Genomic DNA, 6,097 nt, shown 5'->3' with positions numbered 1-6,097 from the left:
TTTTACACCTTTCTGATTCTCCGCAGAGGAGATAACATTGAGAGAAGAGAGATGTTGGGTTGAAGCAGTACAGAACAACAGTCCCAGTGAGATTGTGTCTTGTTCTCGAGGTCCCGCACGTCCTGCCCCCTGTGGAGGCTGATCTGGTTTTTGGAAAGTGTCCTAAACTCAAAACAGGCAGCTGGTGTAATTGTTGCAGTCTGGGTGTAATGTTATGTACGAGAAGCCTCAAGTCTGGCAGCTGAAGTTTGAATATATTTGAAGTTTATTTCTGGATTTAACAGAGATGCCAATGTAGAGAGAATTGGCTTAGCCTAAGCATGACATTCTGAAAGCAGGAAGCAAAAATAAGTTGTGTGGGGGTTGAAGTTGTGTAGCTGAAGGAATGTGCCCTCACCGAGCTCTTACTGGAGTGCAGAATCAAAGATGAAGTCTGTCTTATTTGAGAACACCATCTTCCCCAGCTAAAACTCTCAGCAGGATTCCTGCCACCAGATTTTATAACACTGTAAAGGAATTTGTCTGCAGGTCCTTTGGTTTCATGTTCAGAGAACAAGCGTAACCATGAGAGGTCGTTTGAACTCTGCGAGTCATCTGACCTTCTCTGAACAGCCATTTTGCTCGGCCTTGATTTCACCAGCCGGTTATGTTTCCCCGGGGAAGGGTGAAAGATTAGCAGTCCGCTATGTGTGTGTGTGTGAATTGAAGACAAGGTAAGATAAAGAGAAATTGAGGATACATAAATATACCTTTAACTTAGCTTCAAGCAGCCTGATGGAATTCTGTTCTGCAGGAAACAATTGTGTACCGAACCTGGAACGTTTTTGGCAACCTTTTTGATAAAATGTGTTCTTTGTTCTTGTTGAACATTCAACATGAGGCAACCTGTTATGAAAGTTCTACCAAAGCGGAGCCATTATTGATGGTACTTTTGCTCTAGTGCATGTATTGTGGGCAATTATGAAGACCAGGCTGTAGCTAGATATTTATCATTAGATAACTCAAATTGGAGCCAAAGAAACTTTATAAGAACCAAGTCATGCTTCCATGAATTAAATAACCAAACCACTAGAATTGATCCATTTCCACCAGTTTAATGACCAAACCACTAGACCTGAGCCATGATTCCACCAGTTAAACAGCCAAATCACTAAACCTTAGCTATGTCCAGAGGTGGACAAAGTACCCAACTTCATTACTTAAGTCAAAGTACAGATCCCACTGGTCAACTATTACTCCGATACAAGTGAAAAGTTGTACAGTCAAAGTTTTACTTAAGTACTGAAGTATTTGCTTTTAAAAATAAAGTATTAAAAGTACATTTTCTGTTAACACGTTGTATTATTGCCACAGCCCTTACAAAACCTAATGCCTCTGAAACAACCGACTGGATTTACTGACTAGCTTGTAGAACCTGTAGAATAAAAGCCTTGTAGAATGTTACAAAATGAAACACAACTGAACTGAAAAAGAGCCATTGTCATTTTCAATTTTTTTTTTTTAAATTGTAACACTCCTCCCTACAAAACAGCATGGTAGTGTTCTGACCCAGCTCTAGCAGTGTGTGCACACATGCATGTGTATGTTCATCAGGAAGACCATGGAATAGCTGTAAATGCAGCTTGCTCAGAAAATAAAAAGGACAATCCAACCTGCTTAAAACCCGGTTCCACACCTCGAGCTTAATAACTGCCCAACAGCAACACTACTTTAAGCAAGACAAAAAAAAATTCAAGAACATCATCTGACATCAAAACAAAAAAATTCCAGCAATTTGTTGTGACTGACTAGTACAATACTGTCCATCTCACAGGTCTTACATGCAGGTGTGCAAGTGTATGTATTCATGCATATATGAATTTGCCTAAGGAATCATGGTGGTTTAATGTTAAGCTAGCTAGTCAGTGAAGCGCCACCTGACATGCTAGCAAAATCTTTTCAAACTCGAAAATCATACTGGGTCACTAACTTTACTAGAAACAAAAGATTTCTACATTTTATTTGGCAAGATTATGCTAAAACATTTCTGAAAGGACTTCAGATAAGTTAACGTTATTCATGTTAGTGTAACTCCATTTTTACATGCTAACTAACAGTGTCCAAGTTAACTAGCTATGTGTAAATGTTAGCCGTAGACAAGGCAATGGCAACTTGGTGGGCAAATCCATAGAAAGTCATTTGACTAACCAGACTGCACAGCTATGGCAATGTTATCACTAGCTCTAAAAGCACAGACAACTTCACTACAAGCTTTCTCTTGGAATAAAACATTTATATAACTCAATATGCTTCTGCAGGTCGGACAGCAAGTTTTTGTAGGCTGTGATGTGGTTCGTTTTAGGTAAACAAAGCAAACATTCAAAATGAAATGAATCTTTATTCCTTTCAGAAAACTGAAACGGGTTCCAGGTAAAGCCATGAGCGTGTGCATTCCCCAGAAGAACCGCCTCCTTCCATTTGGCCATCAACTGATCGTGTTAAATAACGCTGCTGAGAAATCATTGATCTTGATTTTATAGTCTATGGACGTGACCCTAGTGATTACTGATAGGCTGTCTCAGTGTCACCTGCAAAAAAAACCATCACGTTTTAGAAAAGAAAAAAACATCCACTTTCAAAGCTGTTTCATAGTAACAAGTAACGAGAACCTTGATAGAAATGTAGTGGAGTAAAAAGTACGATTTGTCTTTCAAATGTAGTGAAAAAGTCATAAGTTGCCAAAAAAATGAATACTCAAGTAAAGTACAGATACTCAAAAAGTGTACTTCGTTACTGTCCACCTCGGGCTATGTTTACACCAGTTCATAACCAACACAATAGCACTAATCTATATTTCCACCCAAACTATTAGAATTAAGCTGCATTTCAACCAGTTTACATTTACGTTACAGGCATTTAGCAGACACTCTTATCCTGAGAGACATACAACGTGCCCAGAGCAGCCTGGGGAGTATTTGGGGGTCTTCCTTGCTCAAGGGCACTTCAGCCATTCCTGCTTGTCCAAGGAATCAAACCAGTAACCTTTTGGTCCTAAATCTGCTTCTTTAACGATTAGGCCATGGCTTCCCTTTCATAGCAATATCAATCACTACAACCAAGATGCTGGAACGAAGTGATGTTTTCACCAGTTTAACAGCCAAACCACTAGACCATAGCCATTTTTCCTCCAGTTTATTTGCCAAACCACTACAGCCTACCCGTTTCCATGAATTTCATAGTCAAACCCCAAGAATCAACCCACTCCCACAGGTTTAAGTCAAACCTTTAGGACTGAGCAATGTTTCCACCAGTTCAATAGTCACCATGTCATTTGTTGTTTTTTTGACATTCAACATGAAACCTTTTACAGAAGTTCCACCAGAAGAGACACATGAAGGCAGTGTTTAGATGCTAACACTGCAGCTGCTTCAATTAGTCTCCATTAGACACAAGCTGCATATTATTTACTGAGCACCATTAAGTTGATGCTGATGAATGAATCAGCTTTGTGGATCAGTGGCATCACATGATATCCCATTCGTCTTAAAAACATAAGACACAGCATAGTTGAGACATTATTCATGCTCTGGATTCTCTGGAGCGTCTACTGTGGGTAATTATGAAGCACGTGCCATATTTAGATATTTATCATTTGATAATTATGTTCATTTGAAACATTCTTTGTATAAACTTGGTATAAGCCAGTTTGCTACTTACATCCAAATGTATTCAGTTCCCCTATAATGTGATCCTCACATGATCTATGATCTGCCTGAGGCTAGTGTCGTAATGCTATCCATGCCAATCCAAAGATTATGGCCAATTAATCCTGGCTACAGCTGTCTGTGAGATTATTGGAATTCGAATTTGTAACCTCTCAACAATCAGGCAAAAACTTTTCTGTTTTGTAACTCAGAAGCCATGATGTAATTCTTTAAAAAAAAATCCTATATAATCAGAAGGTTATACGGTATGTTCAAAGCCCCAGACTGCCATGCCACTTTTTCCACAAACATGAAACTGAAGCCAAAGAGCCTTTATAGGAACCAAGCCATGTTTACACCAGCTTAATATCCAAAGCACTACAACTGAGCCGCTAGAACCAAGTCATGGTTTCACCAGTTTAAAAGCCAAAAACACTAGAAGTGAGCCACGTTTCCACCAGTTTAAGAGCCAAACACTAGAACCAAGTCATACAGCTACCACTTACAAGAACCAACCCATTTCAGCCAGTTTAACAGGTGAACCACTAGAACCTAGCCATGTTTCCGCCAAACTGTTCGAACTGATCAAGGTTCCCACCAGTTTAATAGCCATAACCACTAGAAGTGAGTCATTTTTCCACCAGTTTAATAGCCAAACACTAGAACTAAGTCATACATCTATCACTTACAAGAGCCAACCCATTTCAACAAGTTTAACAGACAAACCACTAGAACCGAGCCATGTTTCTACCAGTTAAAAAGCCAAACTGCTAAAACTGACCAAAGTTCCCACCAGTTTAATAGCCAAACCACTGGAACCTCACTATTATTCTACTAGTTTAATCGCCAAACCACTGGAACCTCACTATTATTCTACAAGTTTAATCGCCAAACCACTGGGACCAAGCCGTGGTTCCACCTGTTTAAATCGCCAAACCACTGGGACCAAGCCATGGTTCCACCAGTTTATTCCACAAACCACTAAAATCAATCCATTTCCACAGGCGTAATAGTGAAACTGCTTGAAACAAACACGATTATTTTCATATGTTTAATAACCAAACTACTACAACCAAACCATGCTTCTACCAGTTTTCTTAGCTGGACTTTGCATTTTAACAGCAGTCAGATAAAGTCTTGTCAGAGCGACAAAATGATGGTCACCCCCAAGGTGCTAACATCACTGGTTCCTGGTTGCCACAGCATATAGGCAGCCAAGAACTGGGTTCATGGCAGAAATACAAAAAAGGCCAGATCATGCACTGTCTCTAGAGCAGACACTGGTACCTTGTTGATGGAAAACAGGTACCAGAGACCCTTGACTGCTTACCTCTATGCTTCAACTGTATCCTGTCTTAGTTGGATTGGGTAAAACTGAATGAACAAATAAGTAATTATGAGATGATTTAGCTTCATCCACTATCATTAGTAAGATGTAGCTTGCAGAATTTCCGCTCATGGAACAGCTGGGTGCTGTGTTTTAGAGGTGGAAAAAAACTTTTTTTTTAATATATTTTTTTATCCAGCTTGTAACACATGCAGCTGAGGCTAGAGATTCCCTGGCTCACACTCCTAGTATTTCTTGTTCTTTCCACTGGAAATGTGGCTTCAAGAATAGAAGTAGCCCTAGTGTGCTTGTTTTCTGGAGGCTTCCCAACATGTGTATTCATATGTAATTACACCCTGCCATGTCATGAGCTGTGAAACAGGGAGTGTGGAATAAAAAAAAGAAAGCATAAGCTGCTGTGGGTAGACGGCTATCCTGCACTCTAAAGCTTGTCCGAGAACTACTTTGTTGCACAAATGGGACCAAGCCGAGCCCAGCTGAGTTGCACAGGTCCTTTTGTTAAGAGAAAGGTTAATGTCTGCCAGTGTGCCAAGCATTTCAGGGTTTACTTGAGGATAGAAAACACTGGAAATGTCAGATGTGGAACAAAAAGTCTTTGTGAATAGGGACCATATTTGAACCATACTCGGTACCATTGGGGTAAACAGCATTGAAATGGCAAAGGAGTTCTACAATATAATGGACTGGAATTTGATACTAGAGGTGTGTATTGGGACTTAGATCTCATGTGATGCAACCAAAAAAAAAAGCCTCAATGAGGCTGTAGCTCATACCAGCCACTACTGCTGTGTACAAGTTTGAAATCCGATCAATCCTGTGGGATGAGTAGCGATTTTTGTGAAATTGTATATGTAGTCACATCTATGGCAGGTGGCACCACCTGGTAAACAATATGTCTTTAGAGTCTTATGGGTGAGTTTCAGTGAAAACATCCCAGCAGTTTATGAAGAGTCTTATTTAATGTGACGAGTCACCCAAAATTTACAAATGCCCATAAAATCATAAATATAACAGGTGGCGCCACCGTCTTGACAACTTTTATGCACACCCTCCTGGGGAACACTGT

The sequence above is a fragment of the Neoarius graeffei genome, chromosome 18, assembly GCF_027579695.1.
Source record: "Neoarius graeffei isolate fNeoGra1 chromosome 18, fNeoGra1.pri, whole genome shotgun sequence".
In the NCBI taxonomy this organism is placed as follows: domain Eukaryota; kingdom Metazoa; phylum Chordata; class Actinopteri; order Siluriformes; family Ariidae; genus Neoarius; species Neoarius graeffei.
The sequence above is the reverse complement of the archived record's forward strand: the minus strand, read 5'-3'. Positions refer to the sequence as shown.